Source organism: Hyperolius riggenbachi, chromosome 4 (assembly GCF_040937935.1).
Source record: "Hyperolius riggenbachi isolate aHypRig1 chromosome 4, aHypRig1.pri, whole genome shotgun sequence".
In the NCBI taxonomy this organism is placed as follows: domain Eukaryota; kingdom Metazoa; phylum Chordata; class Amphibia; order Anura; family Hyperoliidae; genus Hyperolius; species Hyperolius riggenbachi.
In genome coordinates this window covers 460,488,648-460,500,251 of record NC_090649.1, presented here as the reverse complement: position 1 = coordinate 460,500,251, position 11,604 = coordinate 460,488,648, and positions in this window count along the sequence as shown.

Sequence of the window (11,604 nt, the reverse complement as noted above, 5' to 3'; positions counted from 1 at the left end):
TTCAGGGTAGGGAGGGGACCCCCCAAACGACCTCTATGCCAAATTGCAGCCCCCGAGACCCGCTGGTTCAGGAGAGAGAGTACAGTAACCTATCTCGGGAACCAGCGGGTCTCGGGGGCTGCAATTTGGCATAGAGGTCATTCGGGGGGTCCCCTCCCTACCCTGAAAATTTGGGGAGTGTAAGAGGTGTGGGAGCGGAGATATTTAGTATTTTATCTCCAGCAGCATCGTTCTATAGGAAATGTGGCCGCACAGTCTCCTACTGCGCATGCGGGGCAGCGCAAATCCAGAGGCAGCGCAATCAGACATTACACCGCTCTCCCTGCTAGTGATGGGAATTCCGGTGTAATGTCTGATTGCGCTGCCCGGAAGCTCCCTTCCACACTGAGCAGCACGCATGCTCAGTGTGAAGTTAGTGATGCTGCTGGATGTAAAATACTAAATGTCTCCACTCCCACACCTCTTACACTCGACAAATTTTCAGGGTAGGGAGAGGACCCTGCGAACGACCTCTAGAACTAGCGGGGCTAGGGGGCTGCAATTCGACACAGAGCTAGATCTGGGGGTCCCCTCCCTCCCCTGAAAATTTCGGGGGGTGTACGTGGTGCGGAAGCGGAGATATTTCAGGTAAATAATGTCTAACTTCCCACTGAGCATGCGCAATACTCAGTGAGGAAGGCTGCTTCCGGGCTGCAATATCTGACATTACACCGGCTCTGAATCGGCTCTTCATTAAATATCATTAAGCTGGCCACTAACGGTCCAATTTCTAGCGAAAAATCGTTCGAGCGATCAGAAATTCTGATCGGACGAAAAATCGTTCACTACACCATCAACTAACCAATCTTTGCTTCCTATCTATCACGACCACCAAGAAAATCCAAATTTTCGTTCGACGAAAATTCATTTGGGCGACATTTTTTTCACTCGTTCATAATCGATTGTGTCCACCAACGGAGATTATTTACAACCAATCTGATCAGAATTTCTGATTGCTCGAACGATTTTTCGCTAGAAATTGAACCGTTAGTGGCCAGCTTTAGACACCACTCAGAATCGGAGTAAAAGCCCTGCCCCCGTCTCCATGACAACTCCAGACTGCTTCTCTGAATAGGGCAATCCCTCCTGCTACTGCTCTGCTCCGCCCCATACACTCCTACAAGCTGGAAGAGGAGGACTACATCTCCCAGCATGCCTCAGCGCCCTTTATTACAGAGCAAAGCAGAGCTCTGTGGGGTGGCTGAGGCATCGGCTCTTTTAAAACTGAGAGCCGGCTCTTGTCATTCGCAGCAAAGAGCCGGCTCGTTCGCGAAGGACCCATCACTACTCCCTGCATTTTCAGCGATTACACTGACGGAGAGCGGCTCATTGCACAGCCATGGCAGCAGAAGCGGCGAGCGCATGGTGGGGAAGAGCGGCTCATTACACAGCCGTGTATGCGGGGAGACAGCTGTCTCCACTAGTGATGGGTCGTTCGCAAACAAACCGGTGTAATTAAAGATTTTACAACCCATCATGTTTTGCAACTTGCCATAGAGGATAGTGGTATGACTGCGTAGGCGTGGCTTCTCTTTGTTCACACGCCTGTCATTTTTTGCAACCACAGATCCCAGTGAGCTAGAAGGGGGTTTGTTCCCTCCAGGGGGGGCCGCGTAGCAATAGGGGTCGCAGAGGTAGCCACCGCATCGGGGCCCTTGGGCCAGAGTGGCCCAGAAGGGCCCTCCCTCAACTACAGTATCAGCTCTCTATTGGTCCTGTGCTCATAACAATCACTTCTATATATACTTTGAATAGTGGTAATTATTAACAAGCTGTTCCCCATCCCCTTCTTGCACCTCAGACACTGTAGTAGCCATTGGCAGGTTTTGGTGTGCCGTATCAATTGCTATGTATAGAATTCTTGGGGGGCCTCATTGTAAAACTTGCATTGGGGCCCACAACTCCTTAGCTACGCCACTGAGGGGGGAGGGGGTTATTAGTTGAGCAAGAAGGGGGGATTCTTCCTTCCAGGGGGGATTATTAGTTGAGCAAGAGGGGGGATTGTTCCCTCCAGGGGGGGTTATTAGTTGACCAAGAAGGGGGGATTCTTCCCTCCAAGAGGGTTATTAGTTGAGCAAGAGGGGAGGATTCTGTGTGAGAATAGGGTTTGGTTGGGTTGCATTTTTTGATACAGATAGGTTGAAGTCAATGGTTAGGTTGCACTTTCTGATCGCTATACCTATAAATAAGTGCAACCGGTTGCAAAATCTGATAAAGTTGCAAAAATTTTCACTACACCAGCTCTAAGAGCCAATTCTTTGACGCGAATCAGAGGAGCCGATGCCTCAGCCACCCCACACAGCTCTGTAATAAAGGGCGCTGAGGCATGCCAGGAGATGTAGTCCTCCTGTAGCTTGTAGGGGTGTATGGGGCGCAGCAGAGCAGCAGCAGGAGGGATTGCCCCAGAGAAGCAGCTTGGAGTTGTCATGGATATGGGGCGGGGCTTTTATTACGTATCTGAGTGGCATCTAATGATATTACATGAAGAGCCGCTTGAGAGCCATACGAGCCGGCTCTTTAATGGGAGCCGCGCCAGAAGAGCCGATGCTCTTGAAAGAGCCGGAACTCCCATCACTAGTCTCCACGAATGCCTACAGGGTGGAGAGTGCACGGGCCTTTTGAAGTGACCGCGCTGTAGGAGCAGGTTACAGCGCGAGTTGTCACAGGCTTGGCAGTTACGGAGACTCAGAGTGTGTGGCGGGAGACGGGGAAAGGACTAAAAACTTTTTTGTGACAGTGGTCCTTTCAAGAACAAGCGACACCCATGCTAACCTAGAAATAAAAAACACATATATAAGTAGATAAATAATACTTCTACTTACATAACAGATGTATTGTGCTATCCACGTAATGATGCCTGTGAATTTTATAAAGGAAAAGCAGAAAATCCTATTCTAGGCAGTGGCCATCTTGCCAAGCTAATGCTGACATCATATCCTCCCTGACTCTTGTTCCCCCCCCCCCCCCCCCTTTCCCTTCTTTTGCTCATTGTGTATTCATTAGCTGCCCACCTCCCAGAGTCTTCAGACACTCCCACTGAGGTGTATACTAACAACTGCACTGTCTTTTTTTTATTTACACATCCAATCACTGAGTCACCTCAGCCTGGCTTGTAAACACAAGTAATCAGAGGGTGTTTCTGCTAAGCAGCTAGGCAGGGAAATAAATGAAAGAGGAGGAATATATTATAGATAAAGAGAACTCCCAGCATTTAACTCTTTGGCACTAGGGCCAGTGCTCCTAAAGTATGTGATAACTACAAACCTTAACAGCAGAAAACGTTTTGCAAGTTTTAAATGCAGGATTAGCATCTTTATTACTTAATACACTCAGACCAGTTGCTGTTGAAATTTGATTTTTATGGTGACAATACCGCTTTAAGTAGTTAGATGCCCCCCCCCCCCCATCCTATACAATAAAATGCAAGTGACCCTGCGTCATCAACTGAATGGTTGTGTGTCCCTGGCTTTTTTGTACTGCGCATGTGCGCAACCAGGGCAGTTAGGACACAGGACCGGATCTGACAGTTTGCTGTGTGTGGTTCACAGGTTCTCATTGCATTGTGGGAAATAACAGCTTTTCCCAACTGCCAAGCAAGCAGCTCCCTGTGTGCATATACTTCAGACAGTGGTGGGGAACGAGCAAGCGGGATGCGTATGTGCGTGCATTGCGGGGGGCAGCGACTGTGACCTAGCGCCCGTTTTTTAACTAGTATACAATAAGTAAATAGCCACATGCCTCCAGATAAAACAACTTCGTACCATGTGCTTCCAGATACATGCATTAATTAGCCACTTGCTTCCAGATACAAGAACCAAGCAGCCATGTTCCTTAGGGTACTTGTGTATTATCCCGTTTAGCAGAACGGGCTCGGCAGTTAGACAGGCTGGAAAAGTGTGCACTGTGCTTCTTGAGCAGCTGATTTACCACAGATCAGCTGCCCCGTTCCACACAGCTTTCCTCTGGAAGCACAAAAAATATCGGCACCATAAATTGTGATAGGGACATTGTTTAAAAGGTGTAATAACCGGGACAGATGGGCAAATAAAATACATGAGTTTTAATTACGGTAGCGTATATTAATTTCAAACTATAATGGCCAAAAACTGAGAAATAATGAATTTTTTTCATTTCTTTCTTAATCTTCCTGTTAAAATGGATTTAGAAAAAAATAATTCTTAGCAAAATGTACTACCCAAAGAAAGCCTAATTAGTGGCGGAAAAAACAAGGTATAGATCAATTCATTGTGATAAGTAGCAATAAAGTTATAGGCGAATGAATGGGAGGTGAACGTTGCTCGGATGCATGAGATTTTCGGCACTGCGGTGCTGAACCGGTTAATGAAAGCAAAACGTCCATGTGAACCAGGCCTTCCTATAGCACAGTGTTTCGCTCCTCGGAGTTCACCAGGGCAACCTGCCCCAAGCTTCGTGCCGGCGACAACCTCAGACGCCCGATATCACAGCACTTACCATATGCCGCATTCAGCTTTACAAAACTCCCAGCCTGCGGGAGACAATCGCTCTGCCTCTGTATAAACCTCTCATAAAACACATCGTATAATGACACAGCTTCTCCGATTATCTCAAATACAATGTATAAAAGCGCAACCCCTGGGCGAAACAACAGAGCAACTCACTCTCATGTAAAGTCGTTCAGCCGCTTCCAACCGCAACACAAAACATAGCCGGAAAAAAACATCATTTCAGTGTGACTTGGTAGTCTCAGGAAAAGAGGAAAGCCGAGCTATTTATAATAGCGGGCCCCGTGGAGTTTGTGTTATGAGGACGATCATCTCAGGCAAGTATACAAAGGACTAGAAAAATGGAAAGTGATATTGCACTTTTGTTGATTTATAAGAAAGGAAATCCGCTCAGTTCAGATCTATACATTGCATGGATTTTTACCAAGATATTTCACAAAATTGTTAATTGTTAACTACTTAGCGACTGTTTTGCAGGAGATCGCGCGCGCATTGGCGTGTGCATTTCCGCATGACGGAGGAAGTGATCCGCTGGCGGGGGGGGAGGGAGGGTAGGATAAATAAATAAATACACATACAGTGGGATGTGAAAGTTTGGGAAACCTTGTTAATCGTAATGATTTTCCTGTATAAATCGCTGGTTGTTGCGATAAAAAATGTCAGATTAATATATCATATAGGAGACACACACAGCGATATTTGAGAAGTGAAATTAAGTTTACTGGATTTACAAAAAGTGTGCAATAATTGTTTAAACAAAATTAGGCAGGTGCATAAATTTGGGCACCACAAAAAAGAAATTAAATCAATATTTAGTAGATCCTCCTTTTGCAGAAATGACAGCCTCTAAACGCTTCCTGTAGGTTCCAATGAGAGTCTGGATTCTGGTTGAAGGTATTTTGGACCATTCCTAAATACAAAACATCTCTAGTTCATTCAGGTTTGATGGCTTCCGAGCATGGACAACTCACCCACAGATTTTCAATTATAATTAGGTCTGGGGATTGAGATGGACATTCCATAACGCTGTACTTGTTCCTCTGCATGAATGCCTTAGTGGATTTTGAGCAGTGTTTAGGGTCGTTGTCTTGTTGAAAGATCCAGCCCCGGCACAGCTTCATCTTTGTCACGGATTCCTGGACATTGGTCTCCAGAATCTGCTGATACTGAGTGGAATCCATGCGTCCCTCAACTTTGACAAGATTCCCAGTCCCTGCACTGGCCACCAGTGCTGCTCATCAGGATTCCGGATATCTGGGTAACCCGGATATCCTAACTTTTTTCAACAATCCGACCAGATTCCGGATACCTGGGCCCAAATCCGGATAGCTATCTGCAGATATTTGGGCACATAACGCGGATATCCGGATCCGAAATACTGTAACTAAGGAGATGACGTCCTGGAGCCAATCAGAGGGCTCCCAGCAGAAGCCCTAGTAGCAACCAAATACAGAGGGGAACCCTGGCCAGCCCCACCTGACCTCATTGAGCCAATCAGAGGGCTCCCAGCATAAACCTTGGCACCCAATCACAGAAAGGAACACTGGCCAGCCCCCCTGTATAATAAGGAGGGCTGCCATGATGAGACATATCATCCTAGCTTGCTGAATGCTCACTGAGAGACATGCTCCAGTGCTGCTGGCCTAGCAAGGGCGGTACACAGTTATAAACCTAAAGCTTTTCAGTGATTAACCCTGTGTAGTTAGTACTGTAGTAGTACTGTAGTACTGCAGTCAGTGCTAGTAGTGGGGGGGGGGGGGATTTTAAGTCCCCACATCATCAATTAGTGTTCTACTTTAAAAAATAATGATGCTACATGCCCCATATACCCTAAAAAACTTTTTTTAAAGCAATTTAAAGGCCACTTCCGGTCTTTCTATCCGGATATCCGAATCCGGCCTGATACCCCGGATACTGAGGTTGGATATCTAATTCGGATTTGGATCGGAAAATTTTGAAGTCGGATATCCGACCCGGATTGGCTTTCTGGGTATCCGGATCCGAATTGAATCCGGATTTTGAAAAGGGGTATCCGAGCAGTAGTGGTGCTCAGCAGAGCTCGAATATTCGAGTAGCTCGAATATTCGAGCTCTTTTTCAGCTATCCGAGCTCGGTATTCGAGCTCCGAATAGCTGTAGCTATTCGAATGGGCTATCCGAGTACACTCGAATAGCCCATTCACTATTCGAGCTATTCGAGCAAACGGCGCTATTCGAGCTCGGTACCGAGCTCGAATAGCGTCATAGCCCAGATTGATGTCCTTAGAGCCAATCAGAGGGCTCCCAGGCCCTCTGACGGCAGCCAATCACAGAGGGGGACCCTGGCCAGCCCCTACCCTATAAATAGCGGCCGCCATGTTCCGTTTCTCCATGCTTGCCTGAGACTTGTACAGAGAGAGAGTTGCTCCTTTGTGCTTTGGCTTAGCAAGTGCTCTATTGTGATCATTTACCTAGCGTTTTTGCTCACCTACACCTGCCATATACACCTATATTGTTGTTAGTTAGATAGACATTGTATTTTAGTTAGTAGCTTGTGTGTTACATTAGAGACAGGCAGCTGCTGCAAGCTTACAGGTTTAGGCCTCAGGGGGGCCTTGCCTCTGTGGGCAGCTGTCCTCTGTTTATTTCTCTCATCTATACCAGTATTTCTGCTGTCCTTTACTAATAGTATTGTAGTTATACTGTACTAGGAGTAGGACACTCACTGACTGTCACTGTTTATAGGCTACTAGCTAGCTCCTGCGTGTGTGCACTCACTCACTGTCTGTGTGTACACACACTCTATTTCCTTCTGATTACTGATAGATTATTGTTAGTTAGTTGTACTTACTGTTACTACTTACTCTTACTGTACTAGGAGTCTAGGACACTCAGTCAGACAGTCACTGTGTTCATAGGCTACTAGCTCCTGCGTGCGGTCACTCACTGTCTGAGTGTACACACACCACCCACACTCCATTTCCTTCTGATCGCTGATTGATTATTGTAATTAGTTAGTTCTACTTACTGTTACTACTTACTCTTACTGTACTAGGAGTCTAGGACACTCAGTCACTGTGTGTTCATAGGCTACTAGCTCCTGCGTGCGGTCACTCACTGTCTGAGTGTACACACACCACCCACACTCCATTTCCTTCTGATCGCTGATTGATTATTGTAATTAGTTAGTTCTACTTACTGTTACTACTTACTCTTACTGTACTAGGAGTCTAGGACACTCAGTCACTGTGTTCATAGGCTACTAGCTCCTGCGTGCGGGCACTCACTGTCTGAGTGTACACACACCACCCACACTCCATTTCCTTCTGATCGCTGATTGATTATTGTAATTAGTTAGTTCTACTTACTGTTACTACTTACTCTTACTGTACTAGGAGTCTAGGACACTCAGTCACTGTGTGTTCATAGGCTACTAGCTCCTGCGTGCGGTCACTCACTGTCTGAGTGTACACACACCACCCACACTCCATTTCCTTCTGATCGCTGATTGATTATTGTAATTAGTTAGTTCTACTTACTGTTACTACTTACTCTTACTGTACTAGGAGTCTAGGACACTCAGTCACTGTGTTCATAGGCTACTAGCTCCTGCGTGCGGTCACTCACTGTCTGAGTGTACACACACCACCCACACTCCATTTCCTTCTGATCGCTGATTGATTATTGTAATTAGTTAGTTCTACTTACTGTTACTACTTACTCTTACTGTACTAGGAGTCTAGGACACTCAGTCACTGTGTTCATAGGCTACTAGCTCCTGCGTGCGGGCACTCACTGTCTGAGTGTACACACACCACCCACACTCCATTTCCTTCTGATCGCTGATTGATTATTGTAATTAGTTAGTTCTACTTACTGTTACTACTTACTCTTACTGTACTAGGAGTCTAGGACACTCAGTCACTGTGTGTTCATAGGCTACTAGCTCCTGCGTGCGGTCACTCACTGTCTGAGTGTACACACACCACCCACACTCCATTTCCTTCTGATCGCTGGATGATTATTGTAATTAGTTAGTTCTACTTACTGTTACTACTTACTCTTACTGTACTAGGAGTCTAGGACACTCAGTCACTGTGTGTTCATAGGCTACTAGCTCCTGCGTGCGGTCACTCACTGTCTGAGTGTACACACACCACCCACACTCCATTTCCTTCTGATCGCTGATTGATTATTGTAATTAGTTAGTTCTACTTACTGTTACTACTTACTCTTACTGTACTAGGAGTCTAGGACACTCAGTCACTGTGTGTTCATAGGCTACTAGCTCCTGCGTGCGGTCACTCACTGTCTGAGTGTACACACACCACCCACACTCCATTTCCTTCTGATCGCTGATTGATTATTGTAATTAGTTAGTTCTACTTACTGTTACTACTTACTCTTACTGTACTAGGAGTCTAGGACACTCAGTCACTGTGTTCATAGGCTACTAGCTCCTGCGTGCGGGCACTCACTGTCTGAGTGTACACACACCACCCACACTCCATTTCCTTCTGATCGCTGATTGATTATTGTAATTAGTTAGTTCTACTTACTGTTACTACTTACTCTTACTGTACTAGGAGTCTAGGACACTCAGTCACTGTGTGTTCATAGGCTACTAGCTCCTGCGTGCGGTCACTCACTGTCTAAATGTACACACACCACCCACACTCCATTTCCTTCTGATCGCTGATTGATTATTGTAATTAGTTAGTTCTACTTACTGTTACTACTTACTCTTACTGTACTAGGAGTCTAGGACACTCAGTCACTGTGTTCATAGGCTACTAGCTCCTGCGTGCGGGCACTCACTGTCTGAGTGTACACACACCACCCACACTCCATTTCCTTCTGATCGCTGATTGATTATTGTAATTAGTTAGTTCTACTTACTGTTACTACTTACTCTTACTGTACTAGGAGTCTAGGACACTCAGTCACTGTGTTCATAGGCTACTAGCTCCTGCGTGCGGGCACTCACTGTCTGAGTGTACACACACTAAATTTACTTGTGATTACTACTGATTATTGTAACTGCTAGTTGTACTTCCTGACTGTTACTACTTACTTACTGTACTAGGGGACACTCACTCAGTCACCTCACCAACCAACCCACTCCATTAAAGTACCCCACTTTTCACCCGCCCTTTTAAAAAACTTTTGTCTCTACGCCCAAAACATTGAAGATGTCTGGAAGTGGCAGCCAGCGCGGTTTGGGCAAGGGGAAGGGCAGCAAGGGAATCAGGAGGAGAGGGAGCAGCATTGTGGCAAGCCGCGGCCGCGGGCGCGCCACCATGCACAGTTCCGCAGCAGCAGCGTCAGTGGCTAACATTCCTCCCATAGCCACTGGCCGTGGACGCCTTGGGCGCCGCCCAGCAGGAGCATCTGCAACTCACGCTGCAGAGACACAGCAGCAGCAGCGTGTAGCACCTGCTCCCATTTTCCTCCAGCCGGGTCGGAAACGTCCCATTGAGGAAAAGGATGCAGACACTGTGGTGCAACTCATGACGGAGGATGAGCAGCCCGCCATCAGCTCTGCATCCGAGGCCTCCACCCTCACCATCACCACCACCCCTGTTCGCAGCAGCCGCCCAGCAGGGTCTGGGGAGGAGGCCAGTTCACCGTCACTCGCCGACCTGTCATTCAGCAGTCTTTTGACCCCAGGCATCATGAGTAAATTGTCTGCTGTTGTTGGCGATCTTGAGGAGGAGATGCTGATGGGCACTTTGGGGGATGAGGGATTGGACAGCAAGACTGTGGCGACAGTCAAGCAGCCCATCCATGCATCAGGAGAGGAGTTTGGGGGGTCCTCATCCCAGCAGGACATGTTTCAGGAGGGGGAGGATGATGATGACCCGGTGACAGACAGAGACTGGGTGCCACCACCTCCAGGGGATGTCGTCCTCAGCAGCTCTGAGGAGGAGGAGGAGGATGCGCTTGTGGGCCTTGCAAGGAGGCGCATCATTGCAAGCATTGGCAGCGTCCCACACCCTGCTGGTGTCTCAGGCTCAGCAGCAACAGCATCAGCCAGTACCACCACCAGCCGCACCCAAGCCCCCCCCCCAACCACCACAGGGAGACAGGCAGCAGCGCTTCCATGCCGTAGGGGGATGTTTAAGTCACCAATCTGGCGATATTTCACCATGCCCACTGTGTACAGCAAGTACGCCACTTGCAACCACTGTCAGCGGAAGTTGAGCAGAGGTGCAGACCCCTTAAAGTTCTGCACCAGCTCGCTCATCAACCACCTTGCGGCTAAACATTTCCACCAGCATGAGGAGTTCCAGAGGCTGAAGGCATCTGGTGCTGGCAGTGGCACCACACCCATCACTGCACAGCCTTCAGCAGCAGCAACAGCAGCCACCCGCCCTCCTGCTCCTCCAGCAGCACCAGCAGGAGTGCGGAAACGCACTGCTCCTCCCCCCTCTGCAACTCCTGCCGCCGACACTGAGGCCTGTTCTGGCAGCCAGTCCTCAGTGGCCTCCTCCGCTGTGTCTGCTGATTCCCGTGTCAGCAAAAGGCCACGCCAGAGCCTTTTGAGCGAGTCCTTCCAGGGGGTGGTTAGGGCTCTGCCTCCCAGCAGCCGTCGCGTGCGGCAGCTGAACGGCTTGCTGGCACGGGCCATGTGCTCCCAACTCCTGCCGTACACGCTCGTGCAGGAGGGGAGCGACATTCGTGCGCTGCTTGCTTGCGCAGCCCCAGACTGGCAGCTCCCCAGCAGACACTTTTTCTCCCGCAAGGCCATTCCTGCACTGCACCGCTTTGTGATGGCCAATGTGGAGCGAGGGCTGGAGCACGCGGTTGGTGAAAGGGTCCACGTCACCATGGACTCCTGGAGCAGCCGCTTCGGGACAGGCCGCTACCTGTCCTTCACTGTCCACTGGGTCAGCTTGGTGGAAGGGGGTGAGGATGGGAGAGCAGCAGCGGGCACAGCAGCAGCAGCAACACAGTGGGTGGTGCCACCCCGCAGGCTCAGGGGAACTGCAGCAGGTTCCTCCGATCCTCTGCCATCCTCCGGCACACCTGGCCAAACCCCCCGCCTCAGCAGCAGCGTGAAGGCCCGCCACTGCCAAGCGCTGCTGCACTTGGTCAGCCTT